This window comes from Lygodium microphyllum, chromosome 17 (assembly GCF_053477565.2).
Source record: "Lygodium microphyllum isolate KBCC chromosome 17, Lygodium_microphyllum_v1.1.10, whole genome shotgun sequence".
Lineage (NCBI taxonomy): Eukaryota > Viridiplantae > Streptophyta > Polypodiopsida > Schizaeales > Lygodiaceae > Lygodium > Lygodium microphyllum.
The window spans coordinates 142,904,560-142,925,513 of NC_141151.1; positions in this window are offsets into that span (position 1 = coordinate 142,904,560).

The window sequence follows — 20,954 nt, forward strand, 5'->3', positions numbered from 1 at the left end:
CTACCCGTGGAAGAGGAAGAACCGCCTGCATTGCCAATAGGCAAAGATGCGAAGAAGAAGAAGAGGAAGATCCGACCATGGAAGCAAATTTTGAAAGAGCAACAGTCCATGCCGCTTTACACAAGAAAGGGCTAAATCGCCAGTTCTCGGTGATTCAGACACCGTCAAACTATCAAGGTAAAGGTTTCAAAACCTTGATTGATTGTGGCAGTACACATTCCTTTATCTCACCAGCATTTGCAAAAAGATTAGGAATAGCCACAGTATAAGCACCTACCGTGCTTGTGGAATTGGCAAATGGTCATGAGGTAACTTGTACCACGAAAACTGCTAAGGTGAAATTCTTTTTGGGAGAAAAGAAGACTTCAGTTAAATTCAGAGTTATGAATTTAGGTATCCATGAGTGTCTACTCTGAATGGATTGGCTTAAGCCCAACAATGCCCACATACACTGTGGAAAGGGTCAAGTTTCCTTTCAAAACACTAAAAGGGAATTTGTCACAACTCAAGGTGAGGCAGGAGTGCCAAGAATCCAATTGGCCAAAGTATCTCGGATCATAAAAGGAGTCAGAAAAGGATTACTCGTTTACTTGATCAAACTCAACAAGTTAGATCAAAAGCAAGAGTCTCATGAAGGACCTTCTTGGCTAAAGGAATACGCTGATGTATTCCCTAAAGAATTAACCAAACTTCCGCCTCAAAGAGAAGTGGATCATGAGATTAGGTTAGTGCCTGGAGTTGCACCAATTACAAAGAGACCTTATAGAATGTCCATACCAAAAGCAATTGAGCTGAAGGAACAACTCAAGAAACTCTTAGATCAGGTCTACATCTGGCCTAGCAATTCACCATGGGGAGCTCCAGTACTATTTCAGAAAAAGAAACATGGGACACTTCGACTATGTATTGATTACCGAGGGTTGAACCAATCAACAGTCAAGAACAAGTATCCCATTCCTAGAATAGATGAGCTTCTTGATCGTCTTCAGGGTGCAAAGATCTTTTCCAAGATTGATCTCAGGTCAGGTTACTATCAGATAAGGATCAAGGAAGAAGATATCCCAAAGATGGCCTTCAATACAAGATATGGGCACTTTGAGTTCCTAGTTATGTCATTCGGGCTTATGAATGCACCTGCCACCTTCAATAGATTAATGCAGGATATCTTTAGACCATATCTTGATGATTTCGTGCTTGTCTTCTTCGATGACACTTTAGTCTATTCTAAACAGGAAGAAGATCATGAACCTCAACTTCGGATTGTCCTTGAGACAATGAGGTCACATAAGCTGTATGCAAAAATGAAGAAGTGTGCATTCTTCAAGCGTCAGATTGAATATCTTGGATTCATAGTATCATCAGAAGGAATATCAGTAGACCCAGCCAAGGTCAGAGATGTGCTTGAATGGCCAATACCAATATCCGTCAAAGAGATACGTAGCTTTCTTGGATTGACAGGATGGTATAGGGTCTTCATCAAAAACTATGCTTTGATTGCAACACCTCTTACAGACTTACTAAAGAAGCAGACTTCCATTACATGGTCAACTTCTGAAAAAAATAGCTTCAACAGATTGAAGCAAAGTTTGGCATCAGCACCTATTCTAGAACTTCCTGACCTCAATAAGGAGTTCGAGGTAGTAACTGATGCTAGCATTCTTGCCTTGGGGTGTGTACTTATGCAGGAAGGTCATCCAGTAGCATACTCTTCAAGGAAATGGAAGAGTCATGAAAAGAATTATGCCATGCATGATTTGGAATTACTAGCTCTCATCCATGCTCTAAATTTTTGGAGAAACTACCTATTGGGTTACAAGTTTACTCTAGTAACCGATCACAAGAGTCTCAAATGGATCTTTACCCAGAACGAGCTCAACATGAGGCAACGTCGGTGGATTGAAGTGTTGGAGGAATATGATTTGAAATCAAGTACCGACCAGGGAAAGAGAATGTAGTTGCCGATGCACTTAGTCACAAGGCATTCCTAAATTCCCTAATCTTGCAGAATCCGTCAACGGCCAGATCTCTAGCTATAAAAGTATCTATACCAAACAACCCTATACTTGAATTAGCTAGAGAGGAAGCATGCCATGATTTGGCCTACCAAACAATGCTAAAGGAAATATCTACCAAGGAGTAGAATCAAAAGTTGCAAGCTAAGTATCAGGAATTTTCCATTGATAATGGACTTGTCTACTATAGAACAAGGCTGTGTATACTAGCAAGCCAGTCACTTAAGTAGAAGATAAAGTGGGAAGCTCATGATTCCCCTTTCGCAGGACATCCCGGCTATGCTAAGACTCTTAATGCAGTTAGGAAGAGCTACCATTGGGAGAGGCTTAAAGGTGACGTTCTCAAATATGTCACTGAGTGTTTGTCTTGCCAACGTATCAAAGCTGAACATGTCATGATGCCAGGGAAACTACAACCACTTGACATTCCCCAAATGAAATGGGAATTCAACAGTATGGATTTTGTTGTAGGCTTACCCCAAGTCCAAGGAGGATACAATTCCATCATGGTTGTGGTTGACATGCTTACCAAGGTTGCACACCTGATTCTAGTAAAGACAAACTATAAAGCCTCCGACATCGCAAGATTGTTTATCAAGGAAATATTCAAGCAACATGGTTTACCCAGAAGAATCATTAGTGATTGAGATTCTCTCTTCACATCACACTTCTAGAGAGCTATCTTTGAAGCTATTGGGACTCAACTCTGTTTTAGCACCGCCTACCATCCCCAAATGGATGGCCAAACAGAGCGAGTAAATAAAGTCATCGAGGATATGCTTAGGGCATACTGTTCTCGAGAACCCAATAAGTGGATTCAATACTTGCCTTTGGTAGAAATTGCCTACAATGCATCTTACCAGCAGAGCATTCAAATGACTCCTTTCCAAGCATTGTATGGTCATGATTGTCGAAGTCCTATAAACTTTTCTGATCCAACCCTAAGGGTTGAAGCATCAAGAAAGATGTTGGAAGACATGGATGATCAAATAAAGTCAATAAGACAAGACATACAAGCGGCCAAGGATAGACAAAAGGCATACGCAGATTTGAAGCGTCAAGAAAGAGTCTTCGAAGAAGGAGACACGGTCTTCATTCGCGTACGCCCTAAAAAGAGTTCTCTATCCCTAGGAGATTGTAAGAAGCTAAGTCCAAGGTATTGTGGGCCGTACAAAATCCTCAAATGCCTAGGACCCAATGCTTATAGATTGCAACTTCCTGATAGCCTAAAGGTTCACAATGTATTCCATATCAGCCTATTGAAAAAATATGTACCCAACCCTAACCATGTACTTGATGACCAACAAATTGTAATGCCTAGTCAAGGAGTCCTTGAACTAAGGCCGGATAGGTTCTTAGATGTTAGGGAGAGACAGTTAAGATCCAGAACCTTGAGAGAATGCCTCGTCCAGTGGAAAGATTATCCCGAAGAGGATGCCACCTGGGTAGATGAAGGGCGCACTCTCAACCATCAATATCCCTAGTTTTTCTCGAGATGAGGACATCTCGATTCATTTAAGGGGGAGAGAATGTAATATATTAAATATATATTTGAAAAAAATTTACGCCTTCGTGGTGGCGCATCGGGCTGGATCTTCGAGGGGGGATAGAAGGGGCCAGCAAGCTCCTCGGCGCTGCAGGCCCTCGCCATGCAAGCGGATAGGCAAGGGGGGGAGGATTCCCTCCCCTCCCCTATATAAAGGGGGAGGGGCCACAGGTACAGGAAAAAGAGAGAGGAGGCGAGGAGATTAAGCCTCTTGTCTGCTACCGCCGACATCTGCAGTGAGGAAGGATGGAAGGACATACGCCGCCACCTAGCTTCGTGTGCTGCTGCCTGATGTTGTTGCCATCACCGCCGCTTGCAGTCCATTTTCCAGTTCGATGCTACCACGATTCTTCCCTCCCCCCACATGGCTCCTAAAACCCCCACAAAAGCTTCAAGAAGCTTCTTGAAGCTTCTAAGGGGGACCACCTCAAGCCCCCCTTCCTGTGCTTTTTCCCTTTCACCCCCCCTCCCCGGTTTTTCTTAGAACCCTTTTCAACCCCCTCCTGGTTTTTACCCCCTTAAAAATCCTTTCACCCCGCCTAGTCTTAAATCCCTTAACCTTTTTTCCATGGGCCATTAAACTTCCACATCCCTTGGCCTCATAACCCGCAAATTTCCTTTTCCCCCATGCCTAAATCTATAAGTCCCCTCTTGTGAGGCCATATTTCACCCCATATTCCTTTTAATACACCCCTTAAGCCCTTTCTAACCCCGTGTTCCCTTTTTCCCTTCCCCATGCTATAAGCCTTCAACTGTTACTTTTACCCCTTTTTCACCCCGAGTTAAAATCCCAAAAACCTACCAAAAAAATCCCCCTTCCTATACCTTTTACCCCAAGCCTAAAGTTCTTCCAAGTACTTTCATAGATGTTTCTGAAGCCACACTCACACATAACCTTTTTCACCGTGATTATATCCTATAGACCTTTTTCTCTTAAGCTTATAAACATTTCCCTCTCCGAAGAAGCTAGGATTTTAGAGGTCTTATTATCCCTTCTTGTGGTCAACTTTTTGAACGACTTCTTGCCTTGAAAGAGAGACGGTGGAAATCAGAAAGAAAGAGTAAAAGCTAACTTCACGTTCGAACTACGATGCCGCCTAAGAAAGTCCAAGGAGTAGCTGCGGGAGGGTCATCTCCTGGTATCCATGTGGATATCTCACCCCAAAACCAGGTTTTTCCTTCTTGGTTTTATATCGGTTTTAAGTCAATCACGCAAAGATTAATTGTTAGGGATAGGATATATTTTTCCGAGTTATTTACAATGAAGGAGTTTAGTTTAATTGAACAAATGATAATGTATAGAACATAGTTTCCTTCGAATAGCATCATGCATTATAACGAATTATGAACAAGATTATCTACTTGCTATAGTAGTATATTTCAGTTAAATCCTGAAGGTATAAAAACTATATCTTGCACCATTAACCCTATTCTTTTTTTGCAATGAATTATCATGAAATTCATGAAAGGTTTTTTTTTTCGTTGCTCGAATTACTAGGAAGTTATCATTGCTAATTGCATATCTTAGCAAGGAAAAGATTTTTATTTGGCGTGAGTTTCGTTTGCAAGGAAAAAGGAAGATAAAATTGAATTTACCTACCTCAAAGCAATAAAGTTTAGGACTGAAAAATCAATTGTCACAAGGATAACAAATCGTGCCGAGGTGATCTCAATATTACCTTCCAAAAGATAACCAAATCAATCTAAACTTAGAAATACCATGCTGAAAAATATGCCTTGGGAATGATTTAAAGACCAAAGAAACGTTTATACCTTAAGCACTTGACTACCTTCCCTGATTGTAGGGTCAATAAATTCGTAAAGGTAAAAGAACTAGGGTGGTCCCTGAGGTTCTTAAAAAGAGACCCTAGGTCTGACATATGTCAGCTTAAAGAAACTAAAACGGATTATTACAGGACTTGCGCAGCAAGTACGAAGTCATATAGTCTTGTGATTGATGCACAAGAAGAAAGGGTAAATACCCTCAACAAGGATGGCAGATCCTTACGCAAGTTATCTTCCAAAAGAATGTATTCTTGGATATCCTTCTAAAAAAAGGAAAGTTATAAACCGAAAACTAAAGTATCCAATGAACTTTACGGTTGACCAAGTTGGGTTAATAAGGTACGCTGTCGAAGGGTTTCGTGATAGCAATGTTGCGTCTTCAGAAGACTTTGATAGAAGCTCAGCTAAATTGCAAAGATGAAAGAATCTTTATACAAAACTGTTGTCACTATTTTTTTTAACAGCGACCAGTTGAGCTAGTAGCCCTTTTCCAGTATAGTAGGGCTACAATCGTCACGTTCATATCATCCAACTCAGCTCTAAATGCTTTGTAATCTCTCCATACACCTATATATCAACCTTTGTATAACACAGCCACTGATTATACATCATCTTTGATGTTATAGTTCCGCACTTTAAGCCTGGTTGATTGCAGTACTAGGACAGCATATCTCACAGCCCAACACAGTATTATCATCTTTAAGTCTAGTACATGTACTTTGCAAATTACTGACACATGTTAGAAATCTTGAGTAACCTTTCTTGTTTGCTGAAAAAGATGGCATTGCTCCAGCAGCTTCAGGATTCAATATTGCAGTTCTTCCTCTTTCCATGCTCAATGCCTGCTCCTCAAAGACACTTTGAGCCTTCTCATTCCACTCTCACCCAGGGGGGGGAAAGAAAGGCAGATCAACATAAAGTTCTTGATCTTTCCAATGGAAGGAATTTTCAGTTTTGTTTGGATTAGAGTTTAAATCAACAAGGAGTTTGCCACTTAAATCTTCCCTATGGTTGGAATTTTCAGATCCAATCAGGTCGACTAGAAGTCTACCACTTAGCCCAGATGTCGACAACGTGAAAAAAAAATGCGATCAAACTGCCTCCAGAGACATTCATGTCGATAGGATTCTGGAACCTTTGGAACAAAAATTAACAATGGAGAAAACCAGCCACAAATAGTCCTTCCATGGAGTTTTCACAACGATCAGAAAGCTTTCCTTTAATGATTCAGTCTACAAATGTATGCATACACTGTTCGTGCTGCTTCAGATCGGCAGGGAATCCTGCCAGAGGAGTCAGAATGCGGTGATTCTTTCTTGAATTGAGATATTCTGGTACAAAGACATGCGCAATGATTCCAGATACACCACCAAAAAATGCTTGTCTGGGAAGAGATGAATTTCTTTCATCTTTCGAGTATGTATGCCTCCACTGCTCATAGGTAATAATCCGGACTGATCAGTGCTCCCCTCTCAGCAGTGTGCGCTTTCAAGCCAAGACTGAATTCGAGTTCGAAGCTTCATATTTTCCCCAAAATAAAAACGGAATAGGAATCATTGATGCTTTGAGGCTTTGAAGTAGGCAGTGCTGGCTAAATATTCGTGAGATTTGTTACCGTCGTTTACGCAAAACTCCTCCTCCTTCTTCCCAATACACCACACTATTCTCCCCTTTCCAGTTGAAGCATCCTTCCTTCCAGTCCAAACCTATTCCTCCTCGCAGTCACAGAACACAGAGCTCGCCCTGTAAATCCAGACGACGATCCTCTCCTTCCCACATGAATCAAACGTCCCTTGTTTTCTTCTCGTTAGAGCCTTTTTTCTCCTTCCTTCGTCCAGCGAAGAGTACCTTCGATGTTGAATCCAAAGCTTACATTAGCCACCATTTAGAATTTCCCTGCGCCCCCCATGCCATCCTATTTTCTTCCCGATTCCTCTCCAAAAGCGGCCCTTTCTTTTCTCCCCTTTCAAATCTGCTTTTTCCCCCCTTGTCGCATTCAAAAAAAACTCTTTTCTTTTTCTATCTCGTAGCTCCTAGAATACCTTTTCTGCCCCTCCAGTAAAGCGGCGCCTGAAAACAACCATCTTTAAATTTGTTCTTTTCGTGAGCCTCTTTGGCACAACAAAGAGGCACAACCATATCTTTGTCGTTTCCTTTAATGAAGACCTCAATCAAATTTCTGTCGACTTATCCTGTTCCTATGGTTGCACAAGCTTTCAAGTAGATAACATATGTAATAGAATTGGCATGCACACCCCTTGATGTTGCATCTCCTCATAGCATCACATAGTCATATCACCTTCACGATTATGAACATAGGCATCTAGCATTATTGTTCACGATATAACATTATGGACAGTCAATTTCTCAAACGCTTCTCGTCCTTCCTTGATAAAACCACATTTTCCATACATGTCCACGAGCATGTCACCAACAACTGAGTCTCTTCCTAGACCCTTAGGATGATCTCAGCATGTATCTCTTGGCCCATTGGAAATGCTCCTATGCTGCCACAGGCTTTCAAACGAACCCTTGGTCACAATCAAAGCGGTCCATGAGATTGCATCTCGAGTCACCAATCTACCAACATTCCTTATTCTTCTCCATCTTCGGCATAGAATGAAAGAGCAAACATAACAACTAAGTATGTACAAAGTATCAAATCACACACACGACTTTTGGGTGGTTTACACACCTCGAATGCGCAGCAATACGACATCCACCCTCTCTAATCCTGCGCATCCTCCGAATGGGCCAACTACCCATGATCATGATTATCAAGATCCACAAACAGATCAATCTCTTCATTATGCATTTCCGGTGTCATATCATTTGTTTCTTCCATTGGAATTTCTTCTCCTTGCTCTTCTCTTGAAAATTCTTCCAATGCATATTCCTCATCATCTCTTTTCTTGAAAATCTTGATTCTTTTTCCAGCAATAGGCACTCTAAACACTGTTCCATCCAATTCTGTCAGCTCATATGTTGCATTATCAAAGACATGTCTGACTATGTACGGCCCAAACCATCTTTTCACCATCTTCCGAAGTACAGTATGCTGATTTTCAAGGCTGCTATCAAAGACCAATACCCAATCTCCCTCTTCTATTGCTCTAGGCCGCAAGCGATGCCTGCTATCAAACCTGTCCTTATTCCTTAGTCTAGCAACCTTCAACCTGTCAATAGCTAGCTGAATATCCTCTGGTATCCTCTCCAACTGTCGAATCCGAAGAGCTAAGAGCTCCTCTCTCGTCAAATCCTCCTACCAAGGTAAAACTGACCAAGTCAAAGTACAAGTCTCAGTCGGCATAACCGGTTTCTGACCATACATCAACTCTGCAGGCATATATCCTGTGGTAACACTATGAGTCATACGATCAGCCCACAAAGCAAATGGTAGAAGTCTCGGCCATTCTCCAATCCATCCTCTGCATGCTTTGGCTAATGCTTCACTATCGGCGGATGCCCTCTTTCACTCTTCCCATTTCCCTCTGGATTATATGCTGTAGTTAGAGCCAATTTGATTCCTAGCTGAGAGAAAAATTCCCTAGCTTCATCTGCATCCAATTCACCACGATCCGCAGTGATCTTACCCACACAACCATACCTGCAGAAAATTTCCTCCAATAAGAACTTACACACTGCACTAGTGGTCTTCGTTCTCAAAGATCTGCCCTCAACATGATTGGTAAAATCCTCTCTAGCCAAAACAATGTACCTCATCTGCCATAGACCCATAGGCATGGTAACCAAATCAACTACCCACTTATAATGAATCCATAGCGGATAGGTCGGATGAAGCTCATCTCGATGACGCACTACTGAATACATCTGGCAGTCTCTGCAAGTCTCAACAAAGTGAGAAACATCTCTATACATGCCTTTCCACCAATATTTCTCCTTGATTTTCTCATAAGTAGCCCACACTCCTCTATGACCAGCCCAAGGACTCTCATGAAACTCCCTCATCACCTGTAACTGTGTCTCTCTATCGCAGACAACCCGCAAAGGTAATCCACCTCTTTTCTTCGGATGCTTCCAAAGAAATCCGTCCTTGAGAAAATAACCATAGGCTTTCCTTCTGATCTTCTTGAACTCTTCATCTGTCCATTCATCTCTTTTGCTTAGTGTACTAAGGTACCTGCCAATCTGCAACCAATCTCCAACATAGAGTTCTTCTGTGAAAGCCACAATATCATAGACATGACAAACATGATCAACCATAATGGCTGAAATTTCTGCATCATCCTCTTCTGCAAGTAGAGTCTCCTCATCATCATATCTGACTCTAGACAACATATCTGCCACTGGATTATCCTTCCCTGCTATGTGTTTAAATTCCAGATTTAATGACTTGATGTATACAATCCATCTCAACATGGCTATATCCGGAGTAGAACAACTCGTAATCATACCAATCAATGGCAAGCAATCTGTCTCTACCACAACTGAAGCTCCAATAAAGTACTCCTTGTCACATTTGAGAGCCGTGACAATCCCCAGTACGGATATCTCCTCTGTCTCTCGTTTAGGACTTTCGCCCCAAACCGAATAGCATACCTATTTCCATCTGCATCATCTTGACCCACAGCCCAACCTATGCCAATTGGACTAGTGTCAACTGTCAATACAATAGGCCTTTCACAATTATAATCTGCTTTCGTGAGAGTAGGAGCATTCTGCAATAACTTCTTCAATTTCCGCATGGCTTTAGTATGGCTCTCATCCCAATAGAATTTCTGCCCCTTTCAAAGCAGCTGATACAAACAATCTGCTATGTGTGCAAAATGAGGTATCCAAATCATATAAAACACACAAGCACCAATAAATCTCCGTACCTCTGAAGTGGTAGAACAATACTCTGCAATCTTGCCTATAGCATTCACCTTATTAGGTGAGGGTTTCCTGCCATAATATCCACACATATGCCCAACAATGACAACCTCATTCACTCCAAAAACAGATTTTTGCCTTGAAAGTGTCAAGTTCACTTCTTCTAACCTGGCCAAAATCTTCTCACATGCTGAAATATGATCAGCCACAAAGTATATGTATCCCTGCTCATTTAGACTCTCATTCTTCTCTTCTTCTGCACACCCCTTAATGGGCACATCATCCAAGAAAGGCATAGTAAGCTGAGGTATGTAATCATGAAGGACCTTATGCATGGCATTCATCATATGCGCAACAGAATTAGTGGCACCTTGAGGCGAGGTACACATCCTAACAAGCCCAATAGGAGTTCTCATGGTGGTTATGTCCCTGCTTTCCAAAGCCAGCTGAAACTGATCATACCCTGAATACAAATCACCCAAAGAATAGATGGCATGTCCAGCAAATGCCTCTGCAAACTCATCCACAACTGGACCTATACCAACATTCCTGATAGTAACTCTGTTCACTGGCTGCATGTCCTGAATAAATCGGAGAGTACCATTCTTCTTTGGAACTGTAAACCACCTGTTTGAGTATGGTGCAGATGAAGGCTCAAGGATTCCCATCCTGATTTTCTCATTCAATAAATCAATCAGCTTTGGCAAGTGTGCTTTAGGCACTGGAATAGGTTGGAGATTCCATGGGATATGAGGAATAGTAAAAATGACCATAGGAGCAACAATATCAGGATTCACACATCCAATCTCATGTGGGAAAAAAGCAAATCCCCTTCCATGACGCTCAAGCATATCCTGAAAGCATTGCTTCTCTATGGGTAGCAAGAAATCACCATTTCCAATTTTCAATTCAGCAAGAGTCTTTGCTGAAAATTTATGACCAATATGCTCCGGATTCCTCAAAATTTGCTGTTTAGCAGCCCTCTCTATTTGCTGATCACTGTCAGGTGGAAGTGGTACAGCAATCGGCTTCACCTTCTTATCCACAGTTTTGTATTTCGTGTCAACCCTGGCTTCATTATGCTCTTCTGCATTACATAAACCTTGCTGTAAATCAGCAATTCTGCACTCCAATGGCTGAATATTATCAGCCCTCTACTCTATGGACTGCATAGGAACAGCCCCAAACTCTGAATGCTGAAATATTTCAGCAGTAAACTCTGTTGGCTGAAAATTTACAGCCCTCTGTCTCTCTAAAAGCTGATCATAACCAGCTGGAAACTCTATTTGTTGAATTTCTTCAGCACTCAACACTCTTTGCTGAGTTACCTCAGCCTCTAACTCAATCTGTGACATAAAATCTGCAATTTTATGAAACATGTCCAAGGACTGCACTAATACATTACCGTGACAATTCAGCATATCAGTTTTCAGCATATCTCCCATGTTTGTCATCGTATCTGCACAAATCACACTGTCATACATCCCATCTATGTGCTCATCATCCTCCAAAATTCCTGCATTTTTCAAAATTTTCTCCTTCTTGCATATATACTGCCTGGCAGCTCTAGGCAACCTAGAAGTCTTCTGATAACTCATCGAACTGTTTGCTGAAATCCCAACAAATCCGGAGGAGAAAACACTGCTACCAGGAGGCGAGAACTCCAATCTCCTCTCCGCTGTACCACCATCGTCTCACGAAACGGCGGTACCTAATGAAAACCCGAATCCCTCACAGTGGGCAAAGGTGCATCTCTGAGAGTATCCCTGTTTCTAACATGGTTCACACACACAGTCATAAACTGAACTGCTCTCATACCATCTTTACTACGAATCCGTGCATAAGCAGATCCATTATCCATGATCTTTGTTTCCATGCGCATCTCTGTAATGAATGGCTGACCAAGAATTATGGGATAAGAGCATGAATCCTGCACAAAGAAATGAAAATCCTCCTCTACATCACCAATAGAAACCCTGACACTAGGACAAGCAGCATATAAATCACCTGCAGTGTTATTGGCGGCTCTCATACGCCACCCATGCTCTACATCCATAGGCCATCTGTTACTCTCATAAACTCCACGAACTATGAGATTAATCTCTGAACCATGATCAACCAATGCAACATAAGGCAACTGTTTCTCTCCAATCTTTACCATCGTCTCTGTAGTTGCCCTAGCCCAATGGCTCCGCGAAAAGTGACTACGCGGAATCATGACAGGCTCATCAATTTCAGCATAATGCATAGGTTGAACCCTCTTCTCAACCTGCGGAAAAACAGAAGCATTATCAACCATAACCTCATCCTCATCCTCATCCAACTCTCCAATCAAAACTCCCTGTGTATCAATGGTAGACAATGCATGTCTTTTCCTCTTCAAGACCTCCTGAAACTGATCCTGAAACTCTCTTTTTGAGATGCCCAAAATCTCAGAAATAGTGAAAGTCACCTCGCTGCCAAGTATCTTATCATTAAATATTTTCTTCATGTCTGTAGATGTCTCAATATCGGACATCAATCTGAATCCTGGCTGCTTTCTCTCTCTAGGCTCTTGCCTCTTTTCTCTCTTTTGAGCATCCTCCATCTGTCGATCTGGCCCTGATCGTGAAGACGGTCCTACAGTAGGTGGAGTAACAAACTCACCCCCTCTAGTCTTCTTAGCTGCACTTGGATTTTCTTCATCTCTCTTACGCTTCTCCTCAACAAGTACATCTGCACCATGAGACTTAGCCAAATAAGCATAAATAGAATACCTGTCAACAGGCGAGTCCCAACCTGTCTCTGATCTGATGCTAGAGCCTGCACTAGTCAAAACAGTTTGCTGAATTTTCCCCTTGTTTGCAGTCTCCATAGCATAAGTCCATAGCGCGGACTGAGTCTCTGATCCCTTCTCAATCTGTACTCCAGATGCAGAAGCATCACCTCTAGCTGTCACATAAGAAGTACACGCAGCCATGTCCTCCACTAACTTCTTCATTCCACCTTTACCAAAGTTAGTAGCAAGTGGAGCTTCTGTCTCAGTCAACCAAATCTTACCATCTTACCCCCAATATACCAAATTCTGCCTCCTTGCATCCTGGAAAGAGTCACAATCCCTGCAATGCTGATGCTCCGTACTATCACACCAAATACATCTCCGATCTCTCCTAGGTGCACTAGGAGCACTCCTAGGTGCAGTAGGAGCACTAGAAGAAGTAGCAGGCGCAGTCAATGCAAACTGCTCCTTCAACTTTCCCACCAACTCCTCTTTGACTGACTCCAGTGTCAAATCTGTGATGCCTTTGATTATGTCATCAAGAGAGGTAGACACTGATGGAGCAGATGGTTTTGGAGCAGAAGGTGTAGGCATCGGTCGTGGAACAGGAGGAATAGGTGGAGTGGAAACAGTAGGCACTGGCATAGGCCAAGAAAATGGCTGAGGAGGAGAAGAAATAACACAGATAGAAGTAGGCATAGGAGTTGATGATGGTGTAGGTGTCATGGAACCATTCTGTAGGCGAGTCTTCCATATCCTCCTCTTGGTCAAAGTCGAGACTGCATCCTGAGCATCCTGCCAATCAGTTTTAAGACCCATAGGCTTCGTGCGATCTTCAAGAAGCTTACCCAATTCTTCTTGAAGAGCAGGATCTGCAGCTTGCAAGAAAAGCTCAACTTTTTCAACATCCAATGCTCTTTTTTCAATGGCATCAAGCTAACTATACCTCTCTTCGAATTCTCGAATCAACTCCGAAGCAGCGAGACCTTTGTTTGGTATGTAGACCCACTCTCGGAATGACCGTCGAGTAGCCATACCAAAGTCCTCAAGGAAGTATTCTTCTTTCAGGGCCTTCTTAAAATCTTGCCAATGTGTATTTTGAATAAAAAGATCAGTCACTTTTGTCCTCAAAGCAGGTGTGACAAGACGAAGGAAGTACTTACTCATAAGTCCAGTAGAAACTCCAAAAAACCCCATCTTGATCTCATATGTCTTTAAATATGCTGAAACATTACGCCCGTCAAATAGATTCTTCTCATTCTCAACTGCTTCAATAGCCTTAGTCGCGCTCTTTGCATTCTCCTGCTCCGAATAGAGTTGCCTTTGCTGAGACAACTGTTGTTGATGCAATTGTTGTTGCTGCTACATATACAATTGTGTTTGCTGATTTTGGAGCTGCATATACATGGACATATTCTGCAAAATCTGCTTTAGATCCTCCGTTGAAGTACTTGACGTAGCAGTCATTGATGGAGCTGAAGTAGAGGCAGCTGGAATTGTAGAAGAAGCTGAAATAGAGGCTAAAGAATCTCCCATCCTGAAATTTCTGCGACGCTTTCACGTCGGGTTCAACAAAGATGTCGCAGGGTTCCGTGATAGCAATGTCGCGTCTTCAGAAGACTTTGATAAATTTCTGGATAGAAGCTCAGCTAAATTGCAAAGATGAAAGAATCTTTATACAAAACTGTTGTCACTATTTTTTTTAACAGCGACCAGTTGAGCTAGTAGCCCTTTTCCAGTATAGTAGGGCTACAATCGTCACGTTCATATCATCCAACTCAGCTCTAAATGCTTTGTAATCTCTCCATACACCTATATATCAACCTTTGTATAACACAGCCACTGATTATACATCATCTTTGATGTTATAGTTCCGTACTTTAAGCCTGGTTGATTGCAGTACTAGGATAGCATATCTCACAGCCCAACACATCATTATCATCTTTAAGTCTAGTACATGTACTTTGCAAATTACTGACACATGTTAGAAATCTTGAGTAACCTTTCTTGTTTGCTGAAAAAGATGGCATTGCTCCAGCAGCTTCAGGATTCAGTACTGCAGTTCTTCCTCTTTCCATGCTCAATGCCTGCTCCTCAAAGACACTTTGAGCCTTCTCATTCCACTCTCGCCCGGGGGGGGAAAGAAAGGCAGATCAACATAAATTTCTTGATCTTTCCAATGGAAGGAATTTTCAGCTTTGTTTGAATTAGAGTTTAAATCAACAAGGAGTTTGCCACTTAAATCTTCCCTATGGTTGGAATTTTCAGATCCAATCAGGTCGACTAGAAGTCTGCCACTTAGCCCAGATGTTGACAACGTGAAAACAAAATGCGATCAAACTGCCTCCAGAGACATTCATGTCGGTAGGATTCTGGAACCTTTGGAACAAAAATTAACAATGGAGAAAACCAGCCGCAAATAGTCCTTCCGTGGAGTTTCCACAACGATCAGAAAGCTTTCCTTTAATGATTCAGTCTACAGATGTATGCATACACTGTTCGTGCTGCTTCAGATCGGCAGGGAATCCCGCCAGAGGAGTCAGAATGTGGTGATTCTTTCTTGAATTGAGATATTCTGGTACAAAGACCTGCGCAATGATTCCAGATACACCACCGAAAAATGCTTGCCTGGGAAGAGATGAATTTCTTTCATCTTTCGAGTATGTATGCCTCCACTGCTCATAGGTAATAATCCGGACTGATCAGTGCTCCCCTCTCAGCAGTGTGCGCTTTCAAGCCAAGACTGAATTCGAGTTCGGAGCTTCATATTTTCCCCAAAATAAAAACGGAATAGGAATCATTGATGCTTTGAGGCTTTGAAGTAGGCAGTGCTGGCTGAATATTCGTGAGATTTGTTACCGTCGTTTACGCAAAACTCCTCCTCCTTCTTCCCAATACACCACACTATTCTCCCCTTTCCAGTTGAAGCATCCTTCCTTCCAGTCCAAACCTATTCCTCCTCGCAGTCACAGAACGCAGAGCTCGCCATGTAAATCCAGACGACGATCCTCTCCTTCCCACCTGAATCAAACGTCCCCTGTTTTCTTCTCGTTAGAGCCTTTTTTCTCCTTCCTTCGTCCAGTGTAGAGTACCTTCGATGTTGAATCCAAAGCTTACATTAGCCACCATTTAGAATTTCCCTGCGCCCCCCATGCCATCCTATTTTCTTCCCGATTCCTCTCCAAAAGCGGCCCTTTCTTTTCTCCCCTTTCAAATCTGCTTTTTCCCCCCTTGTCCCATTCAAAAAAAACTCTTTTCTTTTTCTATCTCGTAGCTCCTAGAATACCTTTTCTGCCCCTCCAGTAAAGCGGCTCCTGAAAATAACCATCTTTAAATTTGTTCTTTTTGTGAGCCTCTTTGGCACAACAAAGAGGCACAACCATATCTTTGTCGTTTTCTTTAATGAAGACCTCAATCAAATTTCTGTCGACTTATCCTGTTCCTATGGTTGCACAAGCTTTCAAGTAGATAACATATGTAATAGAATTGGCATGCACACCCCTTGATGTTGCATCTCCTCATAGCATCACGTAGTCATATCACCTTCACGATTATGAACATAGGCATCTAGCATTATTGTTCACGATATAGCATCATGGACAGTCAATTTCTCAAACGCTTCTCGTCCTTCCTTGATAAAACCACATTTTCCATACATGTCCACGAGCATGTCACCAACAACTGAGTCTCTTCCTAGACCCTTAGGATGATCTCAGCATGTATCTCTTGGCCCATTGGAAATGCTCCTATGCTGCCACAGGCTTTCAAACGAACCCTTGGTCACAATCAAAGTGGTCCATGAGATTGCATCTCGAGTCACCAATCTACCAAAATTCCTTATTCTTCTCCATCTTCGGCATAGAATGAAAGAGCAAACATAACAACTAAGTATGTACAAAGTATCAAATCACACACACGACTTTTGGGTGGTTTACAAACCTCGAATGCGCAGCAATACGACATTGCCCTAACCCGGAATATAAAGGATCTTGCCAAGTTGCAAGACACCTTGGAACGAGTGCTAATACATTCGAAAGGAAAGAATAATTCCTTAGCAGTTTGCCAAACAACAAGGTCGATTAATGGAAATGTTTGTGCTTGCTAGAGATTTTAGAGCACTGTTTGATTTTTGAATTACAAATTAAATGAATACCTATACTTCAGTTGGAGGCCTGAAGGGAGAGGCAGTTTTTGTTACCCCCGACTCCCTGCTTGACCCTAACCAAGGGGGTTCTTTACCCCACCGGGAACGTGGACTGAACCTGCCACGAGAGGTCTCTCCGTTGAGCACTACTTGGAGCAGGAGGACGCTTGGGTTCCAGGGAGGGCTCTGGCCCTAGATCCCTCGCCTTCCGAGTCCTGCAAAAGAGGCTAACGTGACTCAGGATTGGATCTCGAGGCCCACATACTAGTCTACGATTGGAAGCTTGGAATAGTGATCCCTATGGATTACTGGATAGCCTTCGGGCAGATTATGGACAAGCCTACGAGCGGAACTCCTTGTATTTCAAAGATAAAATGATGAAATGTTAATAAAGAACTTGTTTGATATTGTTTTTCTATGTCACGTGATAAGATTATGTGAAGGAACCAGTGCTTAACGGATTAACTAAAGAAGTTGATTGTTATATGTCAAATTAATGTGTTAGATAATTACATAACTAAAACAAACCGAGGAAAGTGCGGAGGATGGGCCATGGGTCCGTCCTAAGGTTGGGTGGTCCCAGTTAGCCGGGAACTTTTCCCAAAAATCTCGAAGGATAGTGAAATGATCGTCAAAGAAAAAGAATAACGAAAGCGATGACCTAGAGTTATGTCTTAACCGATTTACACTATTTTAGGGGAACAGAATGGGACTATGCCTTATGGCAGAGAGGTTGAGCTTTGCATCCCTCTCGTTTCCCATTCTCCTTGAACTAAGTGCAGTGTAGATCCGCTTCGCATCTGGCATTTCTGCATAAAGTAGTACGCTTAGGTCCGACACTAGTTGCTGTTAGATAATGACCAATTAGGATAACCCTAATTCCGGCCGATCCTAAGTGGGAATGGCCAGGATACTTCCGCTACGTGGCAGACGCGGAAAGACCTAGATTGCAAATCCCGTAACATTCCATGGGAGTGCCGGGCGGAGTTTTCTAGACATCCTTTCCGATGGACTGCTAAGTCGTGTCCTGGATGATTCTAGTGGACACATTATAGATTCACATATGCTATTCAACATATACTAGCAGACTCATAGGTATTGCATCACATTGATTCCACTTTTTGGGAGTTTGCATGAGAGGCAAGGAGTCTTTGCCTTGGTGTTGCTATGGATGGCATGAATCCATTCGGACTCCTCTTGATCTCTTACAATGTATGGCCTATAGTCCTTGTCAATTATAATATTCTACTATGGCTTTCAATGAAGTAACAAACTTGATCCTTATCTTGCTCATGCCTAGGTGCCATAAAGTTAAGAATATGGATATCTATCTCAATCCATTTGTTAAGGAGCTTAGGATGTTGTCGGATGAGGAGATTAGTGTACAAGACATGAGCAAGCATCTAGGGAGGCAATCCTCTAATATACAGGTCATTCTTATGTCGACCATACATGGCATTTTAAGTCTCAAGCAATGCTCAAATAAATGAGTCTCTATTCTTAGTGCTTTGTCTAACATTGCATTTTTATGTTTGTGCTCACTAGATATAGATGTTGTGGTACGCATGGTCACCTCAAGTTACCATACATGTCCATTCTGCATGCCAAAATTGGACTCTCAAAGATCACGAACAATGAAGATAGTTTATTAGGGTACGTAATTAATAGTCTTATCAAAGACCCATGATTTGAGAGGATTCCTTGGATGAAATCTTGCAAGGATGAATGCACAAAGTTGGTATGAGTGGAAAACTAGTCCACAAAGAGTCACTTCTAAGTAGAATACAAGGATGCTCTATTTTGTATGAGTTTCCATATTGGATCTATTTACAAATCAATCTTCTTCTAGACCCTATGTACATTTTCATAAATGTTAGCATCTTGTTGGGAAACTGTATCACGGGAAAGAGAGATACTGTAGGGACATGATGGACTTAAATAGATACGTAAGATAGAGATATATTTGCCAAAAAATTGGCTTTGATAGTTGTGTGCAATTATCTTGTGCTACTTGGATCCTATCCACTAGACAATAGCATAGAGTGAAGCAAATCATCAACTCTATCCACACATCAACGAGTATGTTATATCCTCTCATGTCCCGATTTCGTAAAGATGATCAGCTAATAGGATTTAAATCTCACAACTAGCATAAGATATGCCACATTTGTAGTGACATGATAATCATTAACTTGATTAAGTACTCCTTGTTTTCTAAATAGCAATCTATAGTAGATAATGCAATAAATCTATGGCAATTTATACTCTTGTTTATACTACCAATTGCGATTTTGGATTGTCTCACTCTAGAAATACATTTGTTGACTTATAAGTTGTTGACCAATAGAGACAATCTATCTCTTTGAGAAGTATTTACCTACTAGCATGTTCACAATATAAACCCACTTCCTAATATATCTCATGGATAAAGTGGAGATTGCAAAACCAATCCATACCTCGTGGATATTCTTTGTGGAGCGCTCCATGAGAGGTGTGAAAGGATTTTTGCAATAGTGGGCTTGTAAAAAAGAAACATGGCTAAAGGTTGGCTAGTGTCAGAGATATTGGTACATATGTCTGAGTGGCTTTCTACAATGGATATGGATAAGAGGATGCTATGGACATTGAATGATGATGGCAGACTAACTAAAGATGTGATAGTTGGAAATGGGGTAAAGAAAAGGATGGATGGAGCCATGGGGGAGAAGGTGAATCATTTTTGTATGCTTCACCATGCATCCATGGAGAAGTGACAAAATAGGTACAAGGTCTCAAAAAGGCAATGAGAGGCAACACAATCAAAGTTTCGGCATAGCACACATTAGTGGCTAGTCTAATACTATGAGGACTTAGGGGAGTTATTGTGATTCATGACTGCAAGGTGGTAGCTTGATGCGCTAATAACAATATCATGCAAAGGGAAGCAAGTCACATTAGAGAGGAGTGGGAGTTATCAAGGGGATATTGTGCAAAGGTAAACATATGTGTTTGGTGTTGTTATATCTAGCAATTATAAGGGACAACTAACCCAAAAGTTTTAATACATAGTACAAAGTCTATAACATAGCGTGATTGTGTGGGTAATATTTTCAAGTAGAGTTCATCGATAAATTGCTCTCCATGATGGATTGTGGTGTCATGGAAAAGTTTGTGCAAGAAATTCAGTGCATGGCTACAAATCCAAATATTGTAGTGGATGAGATGGAATACTTTAGCAACTTACAAAGCATGATCTCAATGGATTGTTGTATCTTCTCCATGATCATATTTGATGTGCACATGTTTAAAGTGGTATTGGAGGGAGCAAGGGAAATCATTCAATGAGGGCCAACTAGATTCTTGGAGGTAGATTTTAACAAACGATGGAATGATTTGTGAGACATGTTTGTATTGTTGAGTCATTGTGAGTAGGTGCATTCCCTATTTTCAATTTTAATTCCACAAAATGAAGGCCATATGTACCTTTTACTTTGTGACAAATTCTTAATTGATTCCAAATAAGTGATCTTCTACCCCAACCTATAGCGTCATTGGTAGTATGTTGAACTTGTAACACCTTGGACGGCTCAATTGTATGATAAAAGCAATGTTTCTAGAATGGATGTGGAGAGTATGCAAGTAGGGGAGTCATTATTGCAGGAGATGGAGGAGGATGAGGAGGGCTTGAAGCATATGTAACAGATAAGCACAAGTAATCCAGTAGAGGAGACAACTATACGAGAGCTCTTCAGGAGTGAAATAGACTCTTCATTGAAGATCTTTGTATAGACTTTCCAAAGCTATGCTAATAGATTGTTCTGGAGCCTTAGGATTGATCATACTTTATGTTCGCTTAGTGCCAGAGTCATTGACTACTTTTCTGTATTGGTACTTTAT